Source organism: Pinus tabuliformis, chromosome 5_1 (assembly GCF_031772625.1).
Source record: "Pinus tabuliformis cultivar Carrire ecotype Pingquan chromosome 5_1, CPIR1, whole genome shotgun sequence".
NCBI classification, from domain to species: domain Eukaryota; kingdom Viridiplantae; phylum Streptophyta; class Pinopsida; order Pinales; family Pinaceae; genus Pinus; species Pinus tabuliformis.
The window spans coordinates 858314116-858326615 of record NC_142305.1 but is presented as its reverse complement, the minus strand read 5'-3'; positions in this window follow the sequence as shown (position 1 = coordinate 858326615).

Genomic DNA, 12500 nt, shown 5'->3' with positions numbered 1-12500 from the left:
GAACGATACTCTCCTTCATTATATTATGTATTGTTGACTGATTGTGGTGAACCAAAATGTTATGAAGAAGTAGTGCAGGTAGAAACCAAGAAGAAGTGGGAGCAAGCCATGAAAGAAGAGATGGACTCCTTAGCACATAACCAGACTTAGGACGTAGTTAGGTTGCCTGCAGGTAAAACAACATTGCAGAATAAATGGGTTTACAGGTTGAAGGAAGAAGATGGAGGTAGAAAAAGGTATAAAGCTAGACTTGTGGTAAAGGGGTTTGAGAAAAAAAAGGGTATAGACTTTGATGATATATTTTCTTCTGTTGTTAAAATGACTTCAATCAAAACTATTTTAAGTCTAGTAGCAGCTGAAGGATTTCATCTTGAACAATTAGATGTAAATACAACCTTTCTCCAAGGGGATTTGGAGGAAGAGATATATATGCAACAACCACAAGGATATGAGGTAAAATGGAAGGAGAAACTAGTGTGTAGGTTGAATAAGAGCTTGTATGGCTTAAAATAGGCTACAAGGCAGTGGTATCTAAAATTTGACAGGTTTATGTCTGAACAAGGTTATACTAGATGTCACTCTAATCATTGTGTTTATCTCAAAAGGAAAAATGATGGAAACTATATTATATTGTTATTGTATGTAGATGACATGCTTGTTGCAGGTTCTACCATGCATGAAATAAATGTGCTCAAAATAAAATTGGCAAACTCATTTGCAATGAAGGATTTGGGTGCTGCAAAACAAATCCTTCATATGAGAATAACTAGAGACAAGAAGAATCACAAATTAACATTGTCTCAGAGTGAGTACATACAAAAGGTGTTGAAAAGGTTTAATATGCAGAATGCAAAACTAGTTAGTATACCTTTGGATAGCCCTTTCAAACTAAGTAAGGAAACGTGTCCCAAGACTCAAGAAGAAATGGATTATATGTCTAAAGTTCCATATGCATCAGCAGTTGGAAGCTTAATGTATGTAATGGTCTGCACAAGGCCTGATATTGCACATGCAGTGGGAGTTGTAAGCAGGTACATGAATAATCCAGGAAAAGAACATTGGATGGTAGTGAAGTGGATTCTCAGGTATTTGAGAGGTACCAAAAATCAAGCATTATGCTTTGGTGATTCAAACATTGCTCTACATGGATATGTTGATGCAGATATGGTGGGTGATAAAGATAACAGGAGGAGAACCACAGGGTATGTGTTTATTGTAGGTGGAACAACTGTCAGTTGGGTCTCAAAACTGCAAAGTGTTGTTTCACTCTCAACAACAGAAGCAAAGTATGTTTTTTCTACAGAGGCTAGTAAAGAAATGATTTGGTTACAAAGGTTTCTGGATGAATTGGGTAAGAAGCAGGAATTGGGCAGATTATATAGCGACAACCAAAGTGCCATACATCTTGCAAAGAACTCCACATTTCATTCCAAGACTAAACATATGCAGCTCAAGTACCATTTCATAAGGTCAGCATTAGAAGATGGACAGTTGAAGCTAGAAAAGATACACACTAGCCAGAATCGTGCAGATATGTTAACAAAATTTGTAACCAGGGAGAAATTGAGATTCTGCTCAGTTTCAATTGGTCTTCAAGTATGATGAAGAAGATGAGAAACAACCAGGTCCAAAGTGGAGTCATTGTCTAGCAAATGAAGCAGTGGTGGAGTTGCGATAATCAGTCTCCAAGTGGGATATTGTTGGGTGTGGAGCCTGATTATCTTCTTTATTTAGAGGTATCGCCACAATGGACCCTATCTTGTAATGTGGCAGCAATGCCTCCCGTAAAATGTACACTACAAGGGGGGTCCTGGGGGGGGTGTTGCGATCTTTGGGAGACCCCCCTGGCGAGAGATCAGGGGTAGCATCCCCAAAGCTAAAAATAGATGTAAAATTGCCTTGTAAAATGTTGTAATTTCGTAGTCAATTCGGGCCGTTCATTAGGCGAAGATCTAAAAGTAGAAGTGATGTTTAATTTAGGGTTTTTTGCCCTAGAAGGAAACCCCTCGCTATATATGAGGGAATTGTATTGCATCTATGTAGATATGTATTCTGAGTGAGAAAGAGAGAGGAGATTGTGTGAGATCGAAGAGGGAATTACAACGGATTTGCTGTAGGTTGTATCTCTTCAGTTTGCTGGATAATATAAAACAAAGGACCGACTGTTTCTTTGTGGAAGCAGCCCAAATTGGGTGAACCACTTATATCTATGTCTCTATTGTTTTATGTGTTTATATTTCTTCAATATATTTTATGTGTTCCATTGCTCTGTAATATATAATTTTCTAACATCTCTAGGAAGAAGGAAGAGGAATATTCTATGGAGAGAGCCATTCTTAGTGACTATGTGTTGAAACTTATTATTATTCCAACATATGAAAGATGCCTAAGTGCTAGAGTGCATGAGTGCATTGTCATTGTTGATGAAACTAGCCATGGCTGAGAGTCTCTAAAGCATCTAGCATTGATATTTCCTAACCATTAGCACTGGAGCCCTGGAGATAAATATAATAGCCCGAAGGATTGAATTGTAGAGAAAGGGATTCCTTTCCTTGGGTTGTGTAGGTTGAAGTTGAAAGAGAATTGGAAGTTGAGATTGCTATCGGATTGGTTCAAGAACTTTGACAATAGTTAATTCTATGTAATTATGTGAGTAGGGAAGGCTTGAGAGTTGACTACTTGTGAGTGTGTTGAGGGCCCTGAAATCGGGTCAACAACAAGGGGGATACCCACCCGGTCGGGAACCTGGTTGGCGGCTCCGTGCCCGTTTGGTGTAGCGGGTCCGACTGGGGATAATGGGACCAGCTTCCCGTTCTAAGGGGTTGTGTGTGTGTAGAGTTCGGTGATGTGTGTGTGTGTGTAAGATTAGATAATGAAAATATGGAATTATTTCTAAGCTAATCTAGTTCTAAACTCTGAGACTAAACTTTATACTACTGTAATCTATCAAGAACAACACATCTAATCTACGCTAACCCGGGATAGAACTTTTTCCATTATGCGATCTAGAAAGATTTCACACAATAACTGGTAATGAAGATTATTCAGCTATTATGAGAATATAAATCAATTAAGATAAACCATCCTGCATAAGAAGTTAAACAAAACGGTTGTGAACAGCATATCGCATAATCAGTTATTCATGTATTAAGCATAAATCAATGACTCCACCGTACAGAAGTGCCAAATGGTAGTCCACTCATTCATACGTTAACATATAAACAACATCAGCTGTATATTACTCTAAGAATGCAAGCAGAAAACTCGTCAAGAGATAAAAGTACCATTTATGACTGACTTTATACTCACAGACCTGAAGCAATAATGATCTATTTCTACTTACTTCTAATGCCTACTAAGAGTACAGAAGTGCAACATCAGTAGCAGGTATTAAAATGCAAACATAAATAAATCTTGATCCGTCCATTCATCAAAAACCCCCTCCAAGGGTGCAGAAGTGCATGTTCTGAGGACAAGTTTTTTGACAAATTTCTAGACCCTTCTCCAATGCAACGAGAAGGGTTAAATACTACTAACCGACTAATTTTAATTACACAAATTTAGGGAACGGCTTCAAATGACCGCCCTTTTACTAAAACAAATTTATTTCTAAAAACTGAATCTAATTTCTAACCATTTCTGTATCTGCTCCTTAGTGCTGTAAGTGATGCGTTGTTCACCGTGAAAGAGTCGGCTGCTTGTCCTTTCCTTTTGTTCAAGCTTGAAAATTAGAAATAACAAGAGCTGGCACCTCTTTCTGACAAACTAGAAGATATTTTTGAAAGTGTTCTTCTGGAGGAGTGTCTTCACGGCGTGTATACTTAGTACAACTCAGATTTCTTTCAAACTGATTGTGCTGTTGCTATTTCGGTTTCCGGCCGTGCGAATGACTCAATGAGCTGGGGATTTTGTTGCCTGAACGATTTTCTCAATTGAAACTTGTTTCCATTCTTTGTTCCAGGCTTTTCTGAGACGTCTTTCCCCTTAAGCGTTTTTCTTGGGACTCAGGATCTTTCATAAACGCTTTGCTTTTGTGCGCCTTTGACTCTGAGTCCTAGATAGCCTATTTCCATCAGCATTTGTTGAGTGATACTCTGGGATCCGCGGTCCTGCTGTATGCGGTACCCATCTGCGACGTCATCTCCTCTCTGTTCTTCTAGTTCTGGCGCTTTTCCTTGGATGTTTCCTGCATATAGATTTATATCAGTTGCTGACTTATAGTTCACGTAAATGAAAAGAGACAGAAGAAAAGATTGACATGAAAGCAATTAAGTTCTAATGAATGCATAATCATGTCACCCATTATGACTTGACTCTTCGAAAAACGCAACATAATCATCTTTGGATACACAGGCGTACAATCATTAATTTCCCGTAAGGTGCGCGCCTAACTTTAGGCTCCCAGATCATGCCGAGGAATGCCTGCGACAATTGGCTTCTGCGATTTGCATCGCAGCATCGAAGATTGCGAGGTAAATAGGTGGCATCGCAGCGATTGATAGTCTCATTTGTCGCACATCATAGATCGCAGGTCGCAGCCTTGCATGGTCACAGATCGCATATCGCAATATCGCAAGGTCGCAAGGTTTTTCGCTTTGTCACTTTGTGCTGCTTATGCGACATTGCGATGTGCGACGTCGCATATCGGCCGTCGGCTATTCTTTAGGTTTTCCCCTTTTGAGCGCCTTTAATGCACGCGATGCGATGAGTTCTCGCGTCGCTCTTCCTTGGTGTGTTTATGTGCTTTGGGAAAGCGCTCCTTTTTCCTTTGCGACGCGATATAGCTCTTAGGGAGTTGATACAAAAGATTTTTCAAACAAAAATATTTTTTGGATTTTTTGGTTAAGGGTCCCCCTTTGCTTGATGTTATTACTAATATCAAACAAAGAGGGGGGTTGTTGGTGACCACAACAATGGCGATTCACTGTGAAGAACCAGTTATCTCTGCATTTCTATTGACCGTTCACTTCCGAAACAGCAAAAAATTTTATATGTCTAAATTTTGTTATGGAAAGATAGAGTAGATTGCCCCTCACCTTGTCGACGATATTTTGTCTCAACCTTTTTTTATATCTCAATTTCTTGCTTCCTCAGGTTTCTTCTTGTATTTGTATCAGACATTACTTGGTCTTGATAAAAGATAAAATAAGGTCTTCTCTACGTACTAGCTTAAAAGTATGCTCATTTGTCATAGGTAGAGCCTCTGCTGCCCGCAAGCGTCCATAGCCTCGACAGGGTTACCATGTTATCCAACAATGATCCTTTTTCCTGCTTTAGGTTACTCGCAACATTCCATAGAAAAATCCTTTTTAACACACTTTTCCTTTTTTAATTCTTTAAAGAACAATGTCTTGGTTTGGTGGCCAAATTATGACACAGTCATTCACCTGATTTACACTTTTGTTGAACAAGCCAGCTCGTGATGAGACCTCTTGTCTTTTGATTGCAACAATCTTAAGTCGTTGCCCTGTTTTGATAGACAGTATTGGCAAAGTCAGCAAGTTATAATATTTGTGATCATGATAAGCCTGCTCGTGATGAGACCTCTTATTCTTTGAGATATAGTATTTTGTTTGGATTGTTTCTCTGGACGTTGTAGTTTTCTTCTAGCAGGGAGGAAGTCATTGTTTTTCCTTAAGAAAGCTCTGGACGACAATAATAGAGTTTTTGAAAACAACAGCTTTGCAGAGAATGCTTATTTTATTATTGATGATACCCTTCATGGTGCTGATACGAAACAATTCTTTTACCAGAGGTTGCTTTTGTCAAAGTTTTTTAGAGGTTGAAACGAGTATCGTAATCAAAGTGAAGTTAACTCTATTTGTCAATAATAAAATTCAGATTTTCAAAAATTTTGCTATTTGTACAAGCGAAATCAAAATCTGATAGAGAATTGGCGTGCTCTTTCATGAATCCTTTTTAAATGATCATTTACAATGGGTTTTATTCATAAAAGAGAAAAACAAAACAAAATAAAAACTTAAAAACTAAATCTATCCTACAAAAATTAGAAGATTTCTCTTCTATGGAAAATATAATTTAAGAATCAGTCCATTGACAGGTAAAGAATCGCTCCTTCCTGCCAGATCCTGCAACACGAATGTAGACGGGCCTACGACTTCTACAATCTAAAAAGGGCCAAGCCACAGCTTCTGAAATTTCGTATGTTTGCCCTTTTCTTCATGAGCCTTATCCCATTTCAAAACTAAATCACCCATCTGAAAGTTTTTTCTGGTTATGATGGCTGAGTCAAAAGAGGATTTTATTAGCGCTTGGTGATGAGCATGGGTTTTCCTAGCTTGTTCTCTTTGTTCTTCTAGTTTGATTATTTCCATTTGTCTTAATTGTAAAGAGGAAGTAGATACTTCATCGATATATTTCACTAAAGACAAAGAGGGAATGACTAGGTGAGTCGGAAGAACCACTTCTCTCCCATAAACTAAATTAAAGGGAGAAGTGCCGATTGAAGCTTTCTTTGTGATTCTATCAGCCCATAAAGCATTTACCAGCGCTTTGTGCCAATTCCTTTGGTTTTGGTCGACTGTTCTTTTGATAATTCTGATTAGGTTCTTGTTTGTTGATTTAGTCAATCCATTACCTTGCGGATAGTAGTTGGCAGAATATTTCAGTTTGAACCCTCTTTTAAGCGCAAACTCAGTCATAGTATTTCCAGAAAAATATGAAGCGTTATCAAACGTTAATGATGTTGGCAATCCAAACCTAGTGATGATAATTGATCTATGAATTCAATAATATTTTCAGAATGAACTGTCTTGAGAGGAACTGCTTCTACCCATTTGGTAAAATAATCAGTTGCCGTAAGGATATACTTATGCTTCTTAGAAGAGTGAGGAACGATCTCACCTATTATGTCCAAGCCCCATTGACTGAATGGTTGGTCGATGATGACTGGTTGTAGCGGCATGGACGGTTTCCTTTGTTTTCCTGCAGTAGTCTGGCAGACTTGGCATCTCCTCACGTGATTGTATGAGTCTTTGAACAGCGTGGGCCAATAATATCCTACACGCAAGATTTTATGTGCAGTCGCATCTCCGGCATAGTGTCCGCCCGCTGGTCCATCGTGGAGTTCCTGCAAAACCTTTTCGGCTTCAGTTTTCTCAAGACACCTAAGAAGCACAGAATCGTAATTCCTTTTAAACAAGACATCATTTATAAGCTGGTATTGTTTAGCTTTTAATCTCAGAGCTCTTTTCTTGGTATGATCCAGACGTGATGGAGCATACCCGTTCTTAAGAAAATAAATGGTGTCAGCATATGATGATTCTGCATCGTTTAGGCTTACCTCGTACGCTTGTACCTCTTCAGATGAGTTCTCCGGGATTTGTGATGCTCTGGCTAACATCTTGCAGAAGCCTTGACCTCTTACGATGTTTGCTGGTTTGATCTCAAGATCATATTCTTGTAAAGCGGTAATCAAATTAGCTCTCTTTTCGCCCACGTCTTTCTGCACCAAAAGGTTTCTTACCGCCGAAAACGGTACTACGACTTTAGTGTGGGCTTTAAGCAAGAAAGGTCTGAAATATTTGATCGCTTTGAAAACAACATATGCTTGTTTCTCTACGTCTGAGTAATTAATTTCAGCACCTTGTAAGTTCGAGCTAAAGAATGCAATTGGAGCCTCCGCTTTCTCTTGATTTGCTTGGGTCAAAATCGCGGCATAGGATTTCTCTGAGGCAAAAGTGTATAAGGTAAAAGATTCTGAAAAATTTGGGGTGGCCAAAGATGGAGCACTGATGATAGCTTGTTTGATTAAGTTGAACGCTTCGTTCTCATCTAGACCCCATTTGAAATTTGAATTCTTTTTTATCATATTTTGTAAGGGAGAAATAATACGTGAAAAATCCGGGACAAATCTTTTGACAAAATTGATCTATCCAAGGAAGGATTGCATGGCTTTCTTGTTATGGGGTATGGATATTTCGGAAATTTCCTTGATTCTGTCGGGTTCTATATGAATACCAGATTTCGACACTATGAATCCGAGCAATTTCCCTTCGCTTAACGCAAAGAAAGATTTATTTGGGTTGAGCGAAATTCCATACTTCAAGCATCTTTGAAAGATTTGCTTCAAATCTTTGAGGTGGTTGTTTCATTTTTTGGAGTACACTGTTATATCATCCAAGTAAATCACTAATGATTTATTGACTAACCCTTTAAACGCGATTTCCATGGCTCTTTGGAAGGTAGCTCCGGCATTGATCAGCCCAAATGGCATCTTCCGATATGCATAAGTGCCCCATTTGGTTCGGAACATAGTCTTTAATTGATCATCGGGATGCACCAGTACTTGATTGTATCCTGAAAATCCATCCAGGAATGACATTAATTCTGAGCCTGCTACCGCCTGTAATATTTGCTCCATAGGTGGGAGGGGAAAGTTATCTTTCTGACAGGCTTTGTTGAGATTTCGGAAATCGATACAGATTCTAATGTCTCCGTTTTTCTTCCTAACGGGCACCATATTGGATACCCATTTAGAATGCCTTACGGGGAAAATTATTCTGGCTCTCAACAACTTATTAAGCTCAGCTTTTATCTGATTTTCTAGATTAGGGTGTATTTTTCTGAGCTTCTGCTGGACAGGTTTTTCATTGTCAATCATAGGGATAACATGTTGAATGATAGAAGTGTTGTATGTTTTTAGCTCATCGTAATTCCAGGCGAAAACGTTTTTGTATTGTCTCAGAAGACGGATATATGATTATTTCTCTTCAGGGGCTAGGCCGTGACCTAGGTTAACGTTCTGTGGCTTCTGATCGGTCCCTAGGTTTACTAATTCATAGTTCAGGGTAGAACTGCAAAGTTTAGCATTGGCGGACCTTTTAAACCGACTTTTCAAATCATATAAATCTTCTAGCTTGACCACCGATTTCAGTATAGCATTGTCGGAGCCATTTTGTTGTATTTGATGATCATGATGGTCTTCGTCGATTATCTGATTTGAGTAGGATCCTTCAGAAGTAAGGAAATTTACGATGTCAGGATCGTCGTTGAACACTCTCCAATTGGTGATATTGTCAGGGATGGATGGTCTAAAGATTAATTCTATTGAAAACCTATCAGGACTAAAATCTTCAGAAGTGATAAGTCTAGAGGCTACGTTAGCTAACAGGTCTGCGCTCGCGTTTTGAATTCTTGGAATTGACGAGATGTTGAATGCTACGAAATGTGCAGTGAGATCTTGAACTAATGATTGATAATGCTTTAAATGACTTGATAGGCAATGTATGGTGTTACGTACCTGTTTTACGACGATCTCTGAATCTCCAAAGACTTGAAGATACTTAATGTTCAATCTGATTGCTTTGTATAGGCCTTGAACCAAGGCTTCGTACTCCGCTGTGTTGTTCGTGCAATCGAACTCAAGTCTGCATGTGAGCATAATCTTATTCCCGTCTAGGTTAATCAGAACGCATCCTGCTCCTGCCCCCTCATTGGATTTTGATCCGTCAAAATATAATTTCCAAAATAAAGATGTATTTACAGAATTATCTAAAAAACTAAAACATTTTGAGTCATCAGTTTGGGAGAAATTTTCAACTTGGGATAAAACTGAATTCTCTAAGTATGGTGAAATATGAGCATTGAAATTACCTAGGAAAGAATCTATTGCGTAATTGCCTACAATGTTGCTATTGTACGTTATGGCCTCATTTTCTCCTTCCAGTTCTGTCACTATGTATTTTTGGTGCAATTCTCGTTCAACCTTTATCTGATTTGGTTTACCATTATATGGTAGTGCGACCAATCGGTTGAAAAATATCCGTGGAGTTTTTCCGACCAATCCCTGCTAAGAATCAAACCATAGAATTCAGGGATATCAGCTACTAGAATGTCGATAACCTGACACACTTTTGGGTTAGACGACAATCTTATGGTCACCTGATTGAGTTCATCAATCACTTCGACTTGGGATCGATCAAGTTGAACTATACGTACTGCGGATTTTTGAGGTTGCACATTCAATTTAGCACATATTGACCTAGGTAAAATGTTCGTTGAAGCACCAGAATCGACCAAGCAATTGTGCACGTTTTTGTTGAAGATTTCATATGTGAGAAGAAAAGGAGGAGTATGAGATCTTGATCTTCCTCCAATCAAGGCGATGTCATTTGGATCGATTTTATTGATCGTGTTGGTTGGAGGCCTTCCCAAATTGTGGGAAGCTACAGCTGTAGGTAAAGATGTAGTAGGCACAGCATGTAATTCTTTCATCATTATTTTCTGCTTTACTCAATTCATACAGAGTGATATTAGCCCTAGTCTTCTTCATGTCATCAATGATGTTATACTCCATTTCATCCGACACTATTAGTGTTCTTGATGGAGGCGTTTGATCAGATTGGACTGGGCTAATCTGGGTCGCTTTAGCAGTTGTCCTTTTTGTTGCGACCTTTTCTTTTGCAGGGCTTGCGCCCTTTTGTTTTGGGGTAGTTAGGGGAGGATCAAGTTGATTTCTGCTTCTCGTGCTAACAAGAAATGCTTCTTGATCCTCTTCTTGTGGGAGGATGAAGTCCCACATTCCTTGTAGTTCTACGACCTCTTCCTCGTCGGTCTGCCCTTCAGTGGTATTCTCTTCTTCTTCGCCTTCTTCAGATTCAACGTTTGAGACAACACTAGGTGGTCTTACCTCCATGGGAGGGTTTCTTTTAAAAGTCCTAAAGGGATTTTTCGAAGAAGTCTCTGCTACTTATTTCTTAATATCAATCATCTCATTTGACATGGCTTTCAACACTTTTTGTAATCCTTCCAAATCGAAAGGATCTTTCGTTTGCTTCTTCTTGGTGTCTTCTTTGAAAGAGATCTTCTTAGATTTGCGTTCTTCTATAGCGGATCTCTTTTCTAGGGCTACCACGCGTTTTTCCACTGCTAACGCTTCTGTCAAGTTGTCAACTAAGGTGGTCTTGTTTGCCCTATCTACGAAGATAGCCAAGTTTGGAGGTAAAGCCGTGATGTACCATTCACATCTTACTTCCTCGCTGGGTTGTGAGGCAGCTGGGATTTTGTTGAGGATCTTATTGAACCTTAAGTTAAAATCTTTAATGGGTTCTCTAGCCTCAGCCTTAAGATTAGATAGGTCATTGATCAATGTCGCCGTGGATCTGTCATCACCAAACTTGGTGAGGAACTGACTTTGAAAAATGTCCCAGCTTGTGATGGATCCGGAAGGTAACGAAAAGTACCATGACCCGGCTGTTCCTTGCATTGTATAAGGGAAAAGCCGGACAACAGCGTCTTCGTTAGTGACTCCGTTGAGATTAACGGAAAGCATGAAATTATTGATATGTTCCTCGGCTAGCATTCCTGCTTCTGGATTGAATTTAGGCAGCCATTTCTCAGGATGGGCCGGTATAGGGCTCAGGGGTGGAGGCATTAAAACCGCCCCAGGATTGTTCCATGGAGACTGAGCCATCGTTGAGCTGCTAGTTAATGGAAGAGCAGAAGACGATCTCTGATGCTGAGAAGATGAAGATATTAAGATCTTTGATGTTTAAAGAGGAAGGTTTGTAGAAGATGGGTGAGTGAGTTGGAATGAAAGAGTGGGTGATTGACTTCGCGGTGAGGGAGTTGATATGGACGAAGTGGATGAAGGAGTCTGACTGTCAGACTCTGGTGGTGTTTTCCTTAGTCTTTTCCTGGTGGGGAGAGGGAGTTCACTTGGTTGTATGCCAAATTTTTCACTCTTTGATCTGGTAAGGGGATGAGCAGGGTTGTACTGCGAAGTCACGCTGCTTTTAGATTTATCAGACTTCTGGTTAAAAATAGAGAATCCCTGGAGTTTACGAATCAAAGTTCGAATTTCAGGGGGATCAATGATAGATTGGTCTGATATGTTCGAATATGTAGCAGTGGTAGGTACTCGAACGACTTCAAATTTCGGGTTTAACCGTGTTGGAGAAGTCGAGGGAGTTGATGAGGGTGTATTACTCTCAGAATGGTATTTTGATATTTCTTTATGTGCCATTCATAGTTCGTGCCCTCCTTCTAGCGCCAAATATGTTGAGGGCCCTGAAATCGAGTCAACAACAAGGGGGATACCCACCCGGTCAGGAACCTGGTTGGCGGCTCCGTGCCCGTTTGGTGTAGCGGGTCTGACTGGGGATAACGGGACCAGCTTCCCGTTCTAAGGGGGTGTGTGTGTGTAGAGTTCGGTGATGTGTGTGTGTGTGTAAGATTATATAATGAAAATATGGAATTATTTCTAAGCTAATCTAGTTCTAAACTCTGAGACTAAACTTTATACTACTTTAATCTATCAAGAACAACACATCTAATCTACGCTAACCCGGGATAGAACTTTTTCCATTATGCGATCTAGAAAGATTTCACACAATAACTGATAATGAAGATTATTCAGCTATTATGAGAATATAAATCAATTAAGATAAACCATCCTGCATAAGAAGTTAAACAAAACGGTTGTGAACAGCATATCGCATAATCAGTTATTCATGTATTAAGCATAAATCAATGACTCC